The following is a 17,806-nucleotide window of genomic DNA, read 5'->3' on the forward strand; positions in this document are numbered from 1 at the left end:
AATAATTGGGATTGCTTGCCCATAGAGAATCATTGGAGATTGCTTGCCCATAAGAAATAATGGAGATTGCTTGGCCATAGAGAATCATTGGAGATTGCTTGCCCATAGGAAATAATGGAGATTGCTTGCCCATAGATAATCATTGGGGATTGCTTGCCCATAGAGAATCATTGGAGATTGCTTGCCCTTTGGGAAACATAGTATTCACCTGACCATAAGGAAAGGTACGAAATTGCTTGCCCATAGGAAATAATGGGGATTGCTTGCCCATAGAGAATCATTGGAGATTGCTTGCCCTTAAGAAATAATGGAGATTGCTTGCCCGTAGAGAATCATTGGAGATTGCTTGCCCATAAGAAATAATGGACATTGCTTGCCCATAGAGAATCATTGGCGATTGCTTGCCCATAGGAAATAATGGAGATTACTTGCCCATAGAGAATCATTGGAGATTGCTTGCCCATAGGAAATAATGGAGATTGCTAACCCTAACCCTAATCCTAACCCTAGCCCTAACCCTAACCCCAAACCTCAAACCCTCACACTAACCCATATCCCTGGCACTACACCTAAACTTAACCCTAACCCTAATCCGAACCCTAATCCTAATCCTAATCCTAATCCTAACCCTAATCCTAATACTTATCCTAACATTAATCCTAAACCTAATCCTAATCCTAATCCTAACCCTAATCCTAATCCTAATACTGACCCTAACCCTAACCCCAAACCCTGACCCTAACCCTAACCCTTAGGAAATAATGGAGATTACTTGCCCTTAGAGAATCATTGGAGATTGCTTGCCGAAAGGACATAATGGAGATTGCTTGCCCACAGAGAATTATTGGAGATTGCTTGCCCATAGGAAATAATGGAGATTGCTTGCCCATAGAGATTCATTGGAGATTGCTTGCCCATAGGGAATAATGGAGATTGCTTGCCCATAGAGAATCATTGGAGATTGCTTGCCCATAGGGAGTAATGGAGATTGCTTGCCCATAGAGAATCATTGGAGATTGCTTGTCCATAGGAAATAATGGAGATTGCTTGCCCATAGAGAATCATTGGATATTACTTGCCCATAGGAAATAATGGAGATTGCTTGCCCATAGAGAATCATTGGAGATTGCTTGCCCTTAGGAAATAATGGAGATTGCTTGCCCATAGAGAATCATTGGAGATTGCCTGCCCATAGGAAATAATGGAGATTGCTGGCCCATAGAGAATCATTGGAGATTGCCTGCCCATAGGAAATAATGGAGAGTGCTTGCCCATAGAGAATCATTGGAGACTGCTTGCCCTTTGGGAAACATAGTATTTACCTGACCGTAGGGAAACATAACAAATTGCTTGCCAATAGGAAATAAGGTTATTTCTTGCCCATAGAGATTCATGGGAGATTGCTTGCCCTTTGGGAAACATAGTATTTACCTGCCCATAGGGCAAGATAAGAAATTGCTTGCCCATAGGAAATAATGGTGATTGCTTGCCCATAGAGAATCATTGGAGATTGCTTGCTCTTTGGGAAACATAGTATTCACCTGACCATAAGGAAAGGTACGAAATTGCTTGCCCATAGGAAATAATGGTGATTGCTTGCCCATAGAGAATCATTGGAGATTGCTTGCCCTTTGGGAAACATAGTATTCACCTGACAATAAAGAAAGGTACGAAATTGCTTGCCCATAGGAAATAATGTTGATTGCTTGCACATAGAGAATCATTGGAGATTGTTGCCCTTTGGGAAACATAGTATTCACCTGACCATAAGGAAAGGTACGAAATTGCTTGCCCATAGGAAATAATGGTGATTGCTTGCCCATAGAGAATCATTGGAGATTGTTGCCCTTTGGGAAACATAGTATTCACCTGACCATAAGGAAAGGTACGAAATTGCTTGCCCATAGGAAATAATGGAGATTGCTGGCCCATAGAGATTCATTGGAGATTGCTTGCCCTTTGGGAAACATAGTATTTACCTGACCATAGCGAAACATAAGAAATTGCTTGCCCATAGGAAATAATGGTTATTTCTTGCCCATAGAGTTTCCTGGGAGATTGCTTGCCCCTTGGGAAACATAGTATTTACCTGACCATAAGGAAAGATAAGAAATTGCTTGCCCATAGGAAATAATGCGGATGGATTGCCCATAGAGAATCATTGGAGATTGCTTGCCCATAGGAAATAATGGAGATTGCTTGCCCATAGAGTATTATTGGAGATTGCTTGCCCTTTGGGAAACATAGTATTTACCTAACCATAGGGAAACATAACATATTGCTTGCCCATATGAAATAATGGTTATTTCTTGCCCATAGAGATTAAAGGGAGATTGCTTGCCCGTTGGGAAACATAGTATTTACCTGCCCACAGGGAAAGATAAGAAATTGCTTGCTCATAGAAAAAAATGGGGATTGCTTGCCTATAGAGAATCATTAGATATTACTTGCCCATAGGAAATAATGGAGATTGCTTGCCCATAGAGAATCATTGGAGATTGCTTGCTCATAGGGAGTAATGGAGATTGCTTGCCCATAGAGAATCATTGGAGATTGCTTGCCCATAGGAAATAATGGAGATTGCTTGCCAATAGAGAATCATTCGAGATTGCTTCCCCTTTGGGAAACATAGTATTTACCTGACCTTAGGGAAACATAAGAAATTCCTTGCCCATAGGAAATAATGGTTATTTCTTGCCCATAGAGATTAATGGGAGATTGCTTGCCCTTTGGGAAACATAGTATTTACCTGCCCACAGGGAAAGATAAGAAATTGCTTGCCCATAGAAAATAATGGGGATTGCTTGCCCATAGAGAATCATTGGAGATTGCTTGCCCATAGGAAATAATGGAGATTGCTTGCCGATAGAGAATCATTGGATATTACTTGCCCATAGGAAATAATGGAGATTGCTTGCCCATAGAGAATCATTGGATATTACTTGCCCATAGGAAATAATGGTGATTGCTTGCCCATAGAGAATCATTGGAGATTGTTGCCCTTTGGGAAACATAGTATTCACCTGACCATAAGGAAAGGTACGAAATTGCTTGCCCATAGGAAATAATGGGGATTTCTTGCCCATAGTGATTCATGGGAGATTCCTTGCCATTTGGGAAACATAGTATTTACCTGACCATAGTGAAAGAGAAGAAATTGCTTGCCCATAGGAAATAATGCAGATTGCTTGCCCATAGAGAATCAGTGGAGATTGCTTGCCCTTTGGGAAACATAGTATTTACCTGAACCTAAGGAAAGATAAGAAATTGCTTGCCCATAGGAAATAATTGGGATTGCTTGCCCATAGAGAATCATTGGAGATTGCTTGCCCATAAGAAATAATGGAGATTGCTTGGCCATAGAGAATCATTGGAGATTGCTTGCCCATAGGAAATAATGGAGATTGCTTGCCCATAGATAATCATTGGGGATTGCTTGCCCATAGAGAATCATTGGAGATTGCTTGCCCTTTGGGAAACATAGTATTCACCTGACCATAAGGAAAGGTACGAAATTGCTTGCCCATAGGAAATAATGGGGATTGCTTGCCCATAGAGAATCATTGGAGATTGCTTGCCCTTAAGAAATAATGGAGATTGCTTGCCCATAGAGAATCATTGGAGATTGCTTGCCCATAAGAAATAATGGACATTGCTTGCCCATAGAGAATCATTGGCGATTGCTTGCCCATAGGAAATAATGGAGATTACTTGCCCATAGAGAATCATTGGAGATTGCTTGCCCATAGGAAATAATGGAGATTGCTAACCCTAACCCTAATCCTAACCCTAGCCCTAACCCTAACCCCAAACCTCAAACCCTCACACTAACCCATATCCCTGGCACTACACCTAAACTTAACCCTAACCCTAATCCGAACCCTAATCCTAATCCTAATCCTAATCCTAACCCTAATCCTAATACTTATCCTAACATTAATCCTAAACCTAATCCTAATCCTAATCCTAACCCTAATCCTAATCCTAATACTGACCCTAACCCTAACCCCAAACCCTGACCCTAACCCTAACCCTTAGGAAATAATGGAGATTACTTGCCCTTAGAGAATCATTGGAGATTGCTTGCCGAAAGGACATAATGGAGATTGCTTGCCCACAGAGAATTATTGGAGATTGCTTGCCCATAGGAAATAATGGAGATTGCTTGCCCATAGAGATTCATTGGAGATTGCTTGCCCATAGGGAATAATGGAGATTGCTTGCCCATAGAGAATCATTGGAGATTGCTTGCCCATAGGGAGTAATGGAGATTGCTTGCCCATAGAGAATCATTGGAGATTGCTTGTCCATAGGAAATAATGGAGATTGCTTGCCCATAGAGAATCATTGGATATTACTTGCCCATAGGAAATAATGGAGATTGCTTGCCCATAGAGAATCATTGGAGATTGCTTGCCCTTAGGAAATAATGGAGATTGCTTGCCCATAGAGAATCATTGGAGATTGCCTGCCCATAGGAAATAATGGAGATTGCTGGCCCATAGAGAATCATTGGAGATTGCCTGCCCATAGGAAATAATGGAGAGTGCTTGCCCATAGAGAATCATTGGAGACTGCTTGCCCTTTGGGAAACATAGTATTTACCTGACCGTAGGGAAACATAACAAATTGCTTGCCAATAGGAAATAAGGTTATTTCTTGCCCATAGAGATTCATGGGAGATTGCTTGCCCTTTGGGAAACATAGTATTTACCTGCCCATAGGGCAAGATAAGAAATTGCTTGCCCATAGGAAATAATGGTGATTGCTTGCCCATAGAGAATCATTGGAGATTGCTTGCTCTTTGGGAAACATAGTATTCACCTGACCATAAGGAAAGGTACGAAATTGCTTGCCCATAGGAAATAATGGTGATTGCTTGCCCATAGAGAATCATTGGAGATTGCTTGCCCTTTGGGAAACATAGTATTCACCTGACAATAAAGAAAGGTACGAAATTGCTTGCCCATAGGAAATAATGTTGATTGCTTGCACATAGAGAATCATTGGAGATTGTTGCCCTTTGGGAAACATAGTATTCACCTGACCATAAGGAAAGGTACGAAATTGCTTGCCCATAGGAAATAATGGTGATTGCTTGCCCATAGAGAATCATTGGAGATTGTTGCCCTTTGGGAAACATAGTATTCACCTGACCATAAGGAAAGGTACGAAATTGCTTGCCCATAGGAAATAATGGAGATTGCTGGCCCATAGAGATTCATTGGAGATTGCTTGCCCTTTGGGAAACATAGTATTTACCTGACCATAGCGAAACATAAGAAATTGCTTGCCCATAGGAAATAATGGTTATTTCTTGCCCATAGAGTTTCCTGGGAGATTGCTTGCCCCTTGGGAAACATAGTATTTACCTGACCATAAGGAAAGATAAGAAATTGCTTGCCCATAGGAAATAATGCGGATGGATTGCCCATAGAGAATCATTGGAGATTGCTTGCCCATAGGAAATAATGGAGATTGCTTGCCCATAGAGTATTATTGGAGATTGCTTGCCCTTTGGGAAACATAGTATTTACCTAACCATAGGGAAACATAACATATTGCTTGCCCATATGAAATAATGGTTATTTCTTGCCCATAGAGATTAAAGGGAGATTGCTTGCCCGTTGGGAAACATAGTATTTACCTGCCCACAGGGAAAGATAAGAAATTGATTGCTCATAGAAAAAAATGGGGATTGCTTGCCTATAGAGAATCATTAGATATTACTTGCCCATAGGAAATAATGGAGATTGCTTGCCCATAGAGAATCATTGGAGATTGCTTGCTCATAGGGAGTAATGGAGATTGCTTGCCCATAGAGAATCATTGGAGATTGCTTATCCATAGGAAATAATGGAGATTGCTTGCCCATAGAGAATCATTGGAGATTGCTTGCCCATAAGAAATAATGGAGATTGCTGGCCCATAGAGAATCATTGGAGATTGCTTGCCCTTAGGAAATAATGGAGATTGCTTGCCCATAGAGAATCATTGGAGATTGCTTGCTCATAGGGAGTAATGGAGATTGCTTGCCCATAGAGAATCATTGGATATTACTTGCCCATAGGAAATAATGGAGATTGCTTGCCCATAGAGAATCATTGGAGATTGCTTGCCCTTAGGAAATAATGGAGATTGCTTGCCCATAGAGAATCATTGGAGATTGCTTGCCCATAAGAAATAATGGAGATTGCTGGCCCATAGAGAATCATTGGAGATGGCTTGCCCATAGGAAATAATGATGAATGTTTCCCCTAGAGAATCATTGGAGATTGCCTGCCCATAGAAAATAATGGAGATTGCTGGCCCATAGAGATTCATTGGAGATTGCTTGCCCTTTGGGAAACATAGTATTTACCTGACCATTGCGAAACATAAGAAATTGCTTGCCCATAGGAAATAATGGTTATTTCTTGCCCATAGAGTTTCATGGGAGATTGCTTGCCCCTTGGGAAACATAGTATTTACCTGACCATAAGGAAAGATAAGAAATTGCTTGCCCATAGAAATAATGCGGATGGATTGCCCATAGAGAATCATTGGAGATTGCTTGCCCATAGGAAATAATGGAGATTGCTTGCCCATAGAGAATCATTGGATATTACTTGCCCATAGGAAATAATGGAGATTGCTTGCCCATAGAGAATCATTGGAGATTGCTTGCCCTTAGGAAATAATGGAGATTGCTTGCCCATAGAGAATCATTGGAGATTGCTTGCCCTTTGGGAAACATAGTATTCACCTGACCATAAGGAAAGGTACGAAATTGCTTGCCCATAGGAAATAATGGTGATTGCTTGCCCATAGAGAATCATTGGAGATTGCTTGCCCATAGGAAATAATGGAGATTGCTTGCCCATAGAGATTCATTGGAGATTGCTTGCCCATAAGAAATAATGGAGATTGCTTGCCCATAGAGAATCATTGGAGATTGCTTGCCCATAGGAAATAATGGAGATTGCTTGCCCATAGAGAATCATTGGAGATTGCTTGCCCATAGAGAATCTTTGGAGATTGCTTGCCCATAGAGAATCATTGGAGATTGCTTGCCCATAGGAAATAATGGAGATTGCTTGCCCATAGAGAATCATAGGAGATTGCTTGCCCATAGGAAATAATGGAGATTGCTTGCCCTTAGAGAATCATTGGAGATTGCCTGCCAATAGGAAATAATGGAGATTGCTTGCCCATAGAGAATTATTGGAGATTGCCTGCCCATAGGAAATAATGGAGCTTGCTTGCCCTTTGGGAAATATAGTATTTACCTGACCATAGCGAAACATAAGAAATTGCTTGCCCATAGGAAATAATGGTTATTTCTTGCCCATAGAGATTCATGGCAGATTGCTTGCCCCTTGGGAAACATAGTATTTACCTGACCATAAGGAAAGATAAGAAATTGCTTGCCCATAGGAAATAATGAGGATGGATTGCCCATAGAGAATCATTGGAGATTGCTTGCCCATAGAAAATAATGGAGATTGCTTGCCCATAGAGTATTATTGGAGATTGCTTGCCCTTTGGGAAACATAGTATTTACCTAACCATAGGGAAACATAACATATTGCTTGCCCATATGAAATAATGGTTATTTCTTGCCCATAGAGATTAAAGGGAGATTGCTTGCCCGTTGGGAAACATAGTATTTACCTGCCCACAGGGAAAGATAAGAAATTGCTTGCTCATAGAAAAAAATGGGGATTGCTTGCCCATAGAGAATCATTGGAGATTGCTTGCCCATAGGAAATAATGGAGATTGCTTGCCCATAGAGAATCATTAGATATTACTTGCCCATAGGAAATAATGGAGATTGCTTGCCCATAGAGAATCATTGGAGATTGCTTGCCCATAGGGAGTAATGGAGATTGCTTGCCCATAGAGAATCATTGGAGATTGCTTGTCCATAGGAAATAATGGAGATTGCTTGCCCATAGAGAATCATTGGATATTACTTGCCCATAGGAAATAATGGAGATTGCTTGCCCATAGAGAATCATTGGAGATTGCTTGCCCTTAGGAAATAATGGAGATTGCTTGCCCATAGAGAATCATTGGAGATTGCTTGCCCATAAGAAATAATGGAGATTGCTGGCCCATAGAGAATCATTGGAGATTGCTTGCCCATAGGAAATAATGATGATTGTTTCCCCTAGAGAATCATTGGAGATTGCCTGCCCATAGGAAATAATGGAGATTGCTTGCCCATAGAGAATTATTGGAGATTGCCTGCCCATAGGAAATAATGGAGTTTGCTGGCCCATAGAGATTCATTGGAGATTGCTTGCCCTTTGGGAAACATAGTATTTACCTGACCATAGCGAAACATAAGAAATTGCTTGCCCATAGGAAATAATGGTTATTTCTTGCCCATAGAGTTTTATGGGGGATTGCTTGCCCCTTGGGAAACATAGTATTTACCTGACCATAAGGAAAGATAAGAAATTGCTTGCCCATAGGAAATAATGCGGATGGATTGCCCATAGAGAATCATTGGAGATTGCTTGCCCATTGGAAATAATGGAGATTGCTTGCCCATAGAGAATCATTGGAGATTACCTGCCCATAGGAAATAATGGAGATTGCTTGCCCATAGAGATTCATTGGAGATTGCTTGCCCTTTGGTAAACATAGTATTTACCTGACCATAGCGAAACATAAGAAATTGCTTGCCCATAGGAAATAATGGTTATTTCTTGCCCATAGAGATTCATGGCAGATTGCTTGCCCCTTGGGAAACATAGTATTTACCTGACCATAAGGAAAGATAAGAAATTGCTTGCCCATAGGAAATAATGAGCATGGATTGCCCATAGAGAATCATTGGAGATTGCTTGCCCATAGGAAATAATGGAGATTGCTTGCCCATAGAGTATTATTGGAGATTGCTTGCCCTTTGGGAAACATAGTATTTACCTAACCATAGGGAAACATAACATATTGCTTGCCCATATGAAATAATGGTTATTTCTTGCCCATAGAGATTAATGGGAGATTGCTTGCCCTTTGGGAAACATAGTATTTACCTGCCCACAGGGAAAGATAAGAAATTGCTTGCTCCTAGAAAAAAATGGGGATTGCTTGCCCATAGAGAATCATTGGAGATTGCTTGCCCATAGGAAATAATGGAGATTGCTTGCCCATAGAGAATCATTAGATATTACTTGCCGATAGGAAATAATGGAGATTGCTTGCCCATAGAGAATCATTGGAGATTGCTTGCCCATAGGGAGTAATGGAGATTGCTTGCCCATAGAGAATCATTGGAGATTGCTTGTCCATAGGAAATAATGGAGATTGCTTGCCCATAGAGAATCATTGGATATTACTTGCCCATAGGAAATAATGGAGATTGCTTGCCCATAGAGAATCATTGGAGATTGCTTGCCCTTAGGAAATAATGGAGATTGCTTGCCCATAGAGAATCATTGGAGATTGCCTGCCCATAGGAAATAATGGAGATTGCTGGCCCATAGAGAATCATTGGAGATTGCCTGCCCATAGGAAATAATGGAGATTGCTTGCCCATAGAGAATCATTGGAGATTGCCTGCCCATAGGAAATAATGGAGATTGCTGGCCCATAGAGAATCATTGGAGATTGCCTGCCCATAGGAAATAATGGAGATTGCTTGCCCATAGAGAATCATTGGAGATTGCCTGCCCATAGGAAATAATGGAGATTGCTGGCCCATAGAGAATCATTGGAGATTGCCTGCCCATAGGAAATAATGGAGATTGCTTGCCCATAGAGAATCATTGGACATTGCCTGCCCATAGGAAATAATGGAGATTGCTGGCCCATAGAGAATCATTGGAGATTGCCTGCCCATAGGAAATAATGGAGATTGCTTGCCCATAGAGAATCATTGGAGATTGCCTGCCCATAGGAAATAATGGAGATTGCTGGCCCATACAGATTCATTGCAGATTGCTTGCCCTTTGGGAAACATAGTATTTACCTGACCATAGCGAAACATAAGAAATTGCTTGCCCATAGGAAATAATGGTTATTTCTTGCCCATAGAGATTCATGGGAGATTGCTTGCCCCTTGGGAAACATAGTATTTACCTGACCATAAGGAAAGATAAGAAATTGCTTGCCCATAGGAAATAATGCGGATGGATTGCCCTTAGAGAATCATTGGAGATTGCTTGCCCATTGGAAATAATGGAGATTGCTTGCCCATAGAGAATCATTGGAGATTGCTTGCCCATAGGAAATAATGGAGATTGCTTGCCCATAGAGAATCATTGGAGATTGCTTGCCCTTAGGAAATAATGGAGATTGCTTGCCCATTGGAAATAATGGAGATTGCTTGCCCATAGAGAATCATTGGATATTACTTGCCCATAGGAAATAATGGAGATTGCTTGCCCATAGAGAATCATTGGAGATTGCTTGCCCTTAGGAAATAATGGAGATTGCTTGCCCATTGGAAATAATGGAGATTGCTTGCCCATAGAGAATCATTGGATATTACTTGCCCATAGCGAAACATAAGAAATTGCTTGCCCATAGGAAATAATGGTAATTTCTTGCCCCTAGAGATTCATGGGAGATTGCTTGCCCCTTGAGAAACATAGTATTTACCTGACCATAAGGAAAGATAAGAAATTGCTTGCCCATAGGAAATAATGCGGATGGATTGCCCATAGAGAATCATTGGAGATTGCTTGCCCATAGGAAATAATGGAGATTGCTTGCCAATAGAGAATCATTCGAGATTGCTTCCCCTTTGGGAAACATAGTATTTACCTGACCTTGGGGAAACATAAGAAATTCCTTGCCCATAGGAAATAATGGTTATTTCTTGCCCATAGAGATTAATGGGAGATTGCTTGCCCTTTGGGAAACATAGTATTTACCTGCCCACAGGGAAAGATAAGAAATTGCTTGCCCATAGAAAATAATGGGGATTGCTTGCCCATAGAGAATCATTGGAGATTGCTTGCCCATAGGAAATAATGGAGATTGCTTGCCGATAGAGAATCATTGGATATTACTTGCCCATAGGAAATAATGGAGATTGCTTGCCCATAGAGAATCATTGGATATTACTTGCCCATAGGAAATAATGGTGATTGCTTGCCCATAGAGAATCATTGGAGATTGTTGCCCTTTGGGAAACATAGTATTCACCTGACCATAAGGAAAGGTACGAAATTGCTTGCCCATAGGAAATAATGGGGATTTCTTGCCCATAGTGATTCATGGGAGATTCCTTGCCATTTGGGAAACATAGTATTTACCTGACCATAGTGAAAGAGAAGAAATTGCTTGCCCATAGGAAATAATGCAGATTGCTTGCCCATAGAGAATCAGTGGAGATTGCTTGCCCTTTGGGAAACATAGTATTTACCTGAACCTAAGGAAAGATAAGAAATTGCTTGCCCATAGGAAATAATTGGGATTGCTTGCCCATAGAGAATCATTGGAGATTGCTTGCCCATAAGAAATAATGGAGATTGCTTGGCCATAGAGAATCATTGGAGATTGCTTGCCCATAGGAAATAATGGAGATTGCTTGCCCATAGATAATCATTGGGGATTGCTTGCCCATAGAGAATCATTGGAGATTGCTTGCCCTTTGGGAAACATAGTATTCACCTGACCATAAGGAAAGGTACGAAATTGCTTGCCCATAGGAAATAATGGGGATTGCTTGCCCATAGAGAATCATTGGAGATTGCTTGCCCTTAAGAAATAATGGAGATTGCTTGCCCATAGAGAATCATTGGAGATTGCTTGCCCATAAGAAATAATGGACATTGCTTGCCCATAGAGAATCATTGGCGATTGCTTGCCCATAGGAAATAATGGAGATTACTTGCCCATAGAGAATCATTGGAGATTGCTTGCCCATAGGAAATAATGGAGATTGCTAACCCTAACCCTAATCCTAACCCTAGCCCTAACCCTAACCCCAAACCTCAAACCCTCACACTAACCCATATCCCTGGCACTACACCTAAACTTAACCCTAACCCTAATCCGAACCCTAATCCTAATCCTAATCCTAATCCTAACCCTAATCCTAATACTTATCCTAACCTTAATCCTAAACCTAAACCTAATCCTAATCCTAACCCTAATCCTAATCCTAATACTGACCCTAACCCTAACCCCAAACCCTGACCCTAACCCTAACCCATAGGAAATAATGGAGATTACTTGCCCTTAGAGAATCATTGGAGATTGCTTGCCGAAAGGACATAATGGAGATTGCTTGCCCACAGAGAATTATTGGAGATTGCTTGCCCATAGGAAATAATGGAGATTGCTTGCCCATAGAGATTCATTGGAGATTGCTTGCCCATAGGGAATAATGGAGATTGCTTGCCCATAGAGAATCATTGGAGATTGCTTGCCCATAGGGAGTAATGGAGATTGCTTGCCCATAGAGAATCATTGGAGATTGCTTGTCCATAGGAAATAATGGAGATTGCTTGCCCATAGAGAATCATTGGATATTACTTGCCCATAGGAAATAATGGAGATTGCTTGCCCATAGAGAATCATTGGAGATTGCTTGCCCTTAGGAAATAATGGAGATTGCTTGCCCATAGAGAATCATTGGAGATTGCCTGCCCATAGGAAATAATGGAGATTGCTGGCCCATAGAGAATCATTGGAGATTGCCTGCCCATAGGAAATAATGGAGATTGCTTGCCCATAGAGAATCATTGGAGATTGCCTGCCCATAGGAAATAATGGAGATTGCTGGCCCATAGAGAATCATTGGAGATTGCCTGCCCATAGGAAATAATGGAGATTGCTTGCCCGTAGAGAATCATTGGAGATTGCCTGCCCATAGGAAATAATGGAGATTGCTGGCCCATAGAGAATCATTGGAGATTGCCTGCCCATAGGAAATAATGGAGATTGCTTGCCCATAGAGAATCATTGGAGATTGCCTGCCCATAGGAAATAATGGAGATTGCTGGCCCATAGAGAATCATTGGAGATTGCCTGCCCATAGGAAATAATGGAGATTGCTTGCCCATAGAGAATCATTGGAGATTGCCTGCCCATAGGAAATAATGGAGATTGCTGGCCCATACAGATTCATTGCAGATTGCTTGCCCTTTGGGAAACATAGTATTTACCTGACCATAGCGAAACATAAGAAATTGCTTGCCCATAGGAAATAATGGTTATTTCTTGCCCATAGAGATTCATGGGAGATTGCTTGCCCCTTGGGAAACATAGTATTTACCTGACCATAAGGAAAGATAAGAAATTGCTTGCCCATAGGAAATAATGCGGATGGATTGCCCTTAGAGAATCATTGGAGATTGCTTGCCCATTGGAAATAATGGAGATTGCTTGCCCATAGAGAATCATTGGAGATTGCTTGCCCATAGGAAATAATGGAGATTGCTTGCCCATAGAGAATCATTGGAGATTGCTTGCCCTTAGGAAATAATGGAGATTGCTTGCCCATAGGAAATAATGGAGATTGCTTGCCCATAGAGAATCATTGGAGATTGCTTGCCCTTAGGAAATAATGGAGATTGCTTGCCCATTGGAAATAATGGAGATTGCTTGCCCATAGAGAATCATTGGATATTACTTGCCCATAGCGAAACATAAGAAATTGCTTGCCCATAGGAAATAATGGTAATTTCTTGCCCCTAGAGATTCATGGGAGATTGCTTGCCCCTTGAGAAACATAGTATTTACCTGACCATAAGGAAAGATAAGAAATTGCTTGCCCATAGGAAATAATGCGGATGGATTGCCCATAGAGAATCATTGGAGATTGCTTGCCCATAGGAAATAATGGAGATTGCTTGCCAATAGAGAATCATTCGAGATTGCTTCCCCTTTGGGAAACATAGTATTTACCTGACCTTAGGGAAACATAAGAAATTCCTTGCCCATAGGAAATAATGGTTATTTCTTGCCCATAGAGATTAATGGGAGATTGCTTGCCCTTTGGGAAACATAGTATTTACCTGCCCACAGGGAAAGATAAGAAATTGCTTGCCCATAGAAAATAATGGGGATTGCTTGCCCATAGAGAATCATTGGAGATTGCTTGCCCATAGGAAATAATGGAGATTGCTTGCCGATAGAGAATCATTGGATATTACTTGCCCATAGGAAATAATGGAGATTGCTTGCCCATAGAGAATCATTGGATATTACTTGCCCATAGGAAATAATGGTGATTGCTTGCCCATAGAGAATCATTGGAGATTGTTGCCCTTTGGGAAACATAGTATTCACCTGACCATAAGGAAAGGTACGAAATTGCTTGCCCATAGGAAATAATGGGGATTTCTTGCCCATAGTGATTCATGGGAGATTCCTTGCCATTTGGGAAACATAGTATTTACCTGACCATAGTGAAAGAGAAGAAATTGCTTGCCCATAGGAAATAATGCAGATTGCTTGCCCATAGAGAATCAGTGGAGATTGCTTGCCCTTTGGGAAACATAGTATTTACCTGAACCTAAGGAAAGATAAGAAATTGCTTGCCCATAGGAAATAATTGGGATTGCTTGCCCATAGAGAATCATTGGAGATTGCTTGCCCATAAGAAATAATGGAGATTGCTTGGCCATAGAGAATCATTGGAGATTGCTTGCCCATAGGAAATAATGGAGATTGCTTGCCCATAGATAATCATTGGGGATTGCTTGCCCATAGAGAATCATTGGAGATTGCTTGCCCTTTGGGAAACATAGTATTCACCTGACCATAAGGAAAGGTACGAAATTGCTTGCCCATAGGAAATAATGGGGATTGCTTTCCCATAGAGAATCATTGGAGATTGCTTGCCCTTAAGAAATAATGGAGATTGCTTGCCCATAGAGAATCATTGGAGATTGCTTGCCCATAAGAAATAATGGACATTGCTTGCCCATAGAGAATCATTGGCGATTGCTTGCCCATAGGAAATAATGGAGATTACTTGCCCATAGAGAATCATTGGAGATTGCTTGCCCATAGGAAATAATGGAGATTGCTAACCCTAACCCTAATCCTAACCCTAGCCCTAACCCTAACCCCAAACCTCAAACCCTCACACTAACCCATATCCCTGGCACTACACCTAAACTTAACCCTAACCCTAATCCGAACCCTAATCCTAATCCTAATCCTAATCCTAACCCTAATCCTAATACTTATCCTAACCTTAATCCTAAACCTAATCCTAATCCTAATCCTAACCCTAATCCTAATCCTAATACTGACCCTAACCCTAACCCCAAACCCTGACCCTAACCCTAACCCATAGGAAATAATGGAGATTACTTGCCCTTAGAGAATCATTGGAGATTGCTTGCCGAAAGGACATAATGGAGATTGCTTGCCCACAGAGAATTATTGGAGATTGCTTGCCCATAGGAAATAATGGAGATTGCTTGCCCATAGAGATTCATTGGAGATTGCTTGCCCATAGGGAATAATGGAGATTGCTTGCCCATAGAGAATCATTGGAGATTGCTTGCCCATAGGGAATAATGGAGATTGCTTGCCCATAGATAATCATTGGGGATTGCTTGCCCATAGAGAATCATTGGAGATTGCTTGCCCTTTGGGAAACATAGTATTCACCTGACCATAAGGAAAGGTACGAAATTGCTTGCCCATAGGAAATAATGGGGATTGCTTGCCCATAGAGAATCATTGGAGATTGCTTGCCCTTAAGAAATAATGGAGATTGCTTGCCCATAGAGAATCATTGGAGATTGCTTGCCCATAAGAAATAATGGACATTGCTTGCCCATAGAGAATCATTGGCGATTGCTTGCCCATAGGAAATAATGGAGATTACTTGCCCATAGAGAATCATTGGAGATTGCTTGCCCATAGGAAATAATGGAGATTGCTAACCCTAACCCTAATCCTAACCCTAGCCCTAACCCTAACCCCAAACCTCAAACCCTCACACTAACCCATATCCCTGGCACTACACCTAAACTTAACCCTAATCCTAATCCGAACCCTAATCCTAATCCTAATCCTAATCCTAACCCTAATCCTAATACTTATCCTAACCTTAATCCTAAACCTAATCCTAATCCTAATCCTAACCCTAATCCTAATCCTAATACTGACCCTAACCCTAACCCCAAACCCTGACCCTAACCCTAACCCATAGGAAATAATGGAGATTACTTGCCCTTAGAGAATCATTGGAGATTGCTTGCCGAAAGGACATAATGGAGATTGCTTGCCCACAGAGAATTATTGGAGATTGCTTGCCCATAGGAAATAATGGAGATTGCTTGCCCATAGAGATTCATTGGAGATTGCTTGCCCATAGGGAATAATGGAGATTGCTTGCCCATAGAGATTCATTGGAGATTGCTTGCCCATAGGAAATAATGGAGATTGCTTGCCCATAGAGAATCATTGGAGATTGCTTGCCCATAGGGAATAATGGAGATTGCATGCCCATAGAGACTCATTGGAGATTGCTTGCCCATAGGAAATAATGGAGATTGCTTGCCCATAGAGATTAATGGGAGATTGCTTGTCCTTTGGGAAACATAGTATTTACCTGCCCACAGGGAAAGATAAGAAATTGCTTGCCCATAGAAAATAATGGGGATTGCTTGCCCATAGAGAATCATTGGAGATTGCTTGCCCATAGGAAATATTGGAGATTGCTTGCCCATAGAGAATCATTGGAGATTGCTTGCCCATAGGGAATAATGGAGATTGTTTGCCCATAGAGAATCATTGGAGATTGCTTGCCCATAGGAAATAATGGAGATTGCTTGCCCATAGAGATTAATGGGAGATTGCTTGCCCTTTGGGAAACATAGTATTTACCTGCCCACAGGGAAAGATAAGAAATTGCTTGCCCATAGAAAATAATGGGGATTGCTTGCCCATAGAAAATCATTGGATATTACTTGCCCATAGCAAATAATGGAGATTACTTGCCCATAGAGAATCATTGGAGATTGCTTGCCCATAGGGAGTAATGGAGATTGCTTGCCCATAGAGAATCATTGGAGATTGCTTGCCCATAGGAAATAATGGAGATTGCTTGCCCATAGAGAATCATTGGAGACTGCTTGCCCTTTGGGAAACATAGTATTTACCTGACCGTAGGGAAACATAACAAATTGCTTGCCAATAGGAAATAAGGTTATTTCTTGCCCATAGAGATTCATGGGAGATTGCTTGCCCTTTGGGAAACATAGTATTTACCTGCCCATAGGGCAAGATAAGAAATTGCTTGCCCATAGGAAATAATGGTGATTGCTTGCCCATAGAGAATCATTGGAGATTGCTTGCTCTTTGGGAAACATAGTATTCACCTGACCATAAGGAAAGGTACGAAATTGCTTGCCCATAGGAAATAATGGTGATTGCTTGCCCATAGAGAATCATTGGAGATTGTTGCCCTTTGGGAAACATAGTATTCACCTGACCATAAGGAAAGGTACGAAATTGCTTGCCCATAGGAAATAATGGGGATTTCTTGCCCATAGAGATTCATGGGAGATTCCTTGCCATTTGGGAAACATAGTATTTACCTAACCATAGTGAAAGAGAAGAAATTGCTTGCCCATAGGAAATAATGCGGATTGCTTGCCCATAGAGAATCAGTGGAGATTGCTTGCCCTTTGGGAAACATAGTATTTACCTGAACCTAAGGAAAGATAAGAAATTGTTTGCCCTTAGGAAATAATTGGGATTGCTTGCCCATACAGAATCATTGGAGATTGCTTGCCCATAAGAAATAATGGAGATTGCTTGCCCATAGAGAATCATTGGAGATTGCTTGCCCATAGGAAATAATGGAGATTGCTTGCCCATAGAGAATCATTGGAG

The sequence above is a fragment of the Sceloporus occidentalis genome, unplaced genomic scaffold (assembly GCF_023333645.1).
Source record: "Sceloporus occidentalis isolate IW3139 unplaced genomic scaffold, rSceOcc1.0.p SCAF_8, whole genome shotgun sequence".
Lineage (NCBI taxonomy): Eukaryota > Metazoa > Chordata > Lepidosauria > Squamata > Phrynosomatidae > Sceloporus > Sceloporus occidentalis.